A 1074-nucleotide genomic window follows, 5' to 3' on the forward strand; every position below is an offset into this window, starting at 1 on the left:
GGACAATTTGAGCAAATTATCTGGAGGATAATATTCATGAGCCTTAAACAAACTGCTGCAGAACACTGAAAGAGAGCACAATTCCTAGGACACATGTAATGGCATATAGTGTAATAAAGTGAACACGAGGTAACAAGTGAGACTGATGTTCACAATCTTACTCGAACACTTGTCCATGTGTCCTTATGTAGTTTCTATAACTTCTGTGAAGAGGAATTTACTAAATCAGCTAGGAATTATATTTGGCTCTCATAAAGAGATCCAACTAGACAGGCTAAAACACGTTTGATATCCTCATGTAATACTAAGTTTGCAAGTAGGAGTTTGAGGGTATGGGTTTATGTGCTCAAGGATGGGAGGGACACATCTGTGATACGCTCTTGGTATTTGTCTCATAATTTTCAAATAGCTGCTATGGCTCTATCTAATCAGCAACAAGAGCGAGAATGCTCAGAATCATAAAGCACTGTCCCAGAAGTCCAGCAAACTCCTGATTTATCTTATTGACCACCTCTACCTGTAAGAGGATGAACATTGTGCAAAACCATTGCAACTTTGCCTGGGATTCTGTTAATAAAGAAGAATAAATAAGTGGATACAGAAATAAGATGTCTCATACAAATACCTCATAGAACTAGGGTAAAGGTTAAATGAGAAATATGTGACTCTTGTTCTTATTACTAGAGGAAGCCGATATATGTAGATTTGAAGAGACTCAACTAAACAGAGCACATTATTCTCTGTATCAGAAAAAGTCTAAAATATTAAATGAAGTGTTGATCTGGTAAAGCTTTTCTCTCTGGCTGAAGTATGCTTAATTTTGAGTTGGGCCAGGGAGCATAGAAAAACTCAGGATGAATATTGTATATCATGTCATTTTCAACCATCTATTTTAATGTAATATTTCAGAGGGAAATTTTATACATTAACAAATGCTTTCCCTTCACTATACCCATCCCCCTCCCATTCCTAAGATATATGTTTTTATATATATCATATGAGATATATATTTGAGCATATGGAGCATACTTATGCAACTTTTTGAATAAAATTTCTAGCAAAATATGTTACAAA

The sequence above is a fragment of the Propithecus coquereli genome, unplaced genomic scaffold (genome assembly GCF_000956105.1).
Source record: "Propithecus coquereli isolate 6110/MARCELLA unplaced genomic scaffold, Pcoq_1.0 Scaffold424, whole genome shotgun sequence".
NCBI classification, from domain to species: domain Eukaryota; kingdom Metazoa; phylum Chordata; class Mammalia; order Primates; family Indriidae; genus Propithecus; species Propithecus coquereli.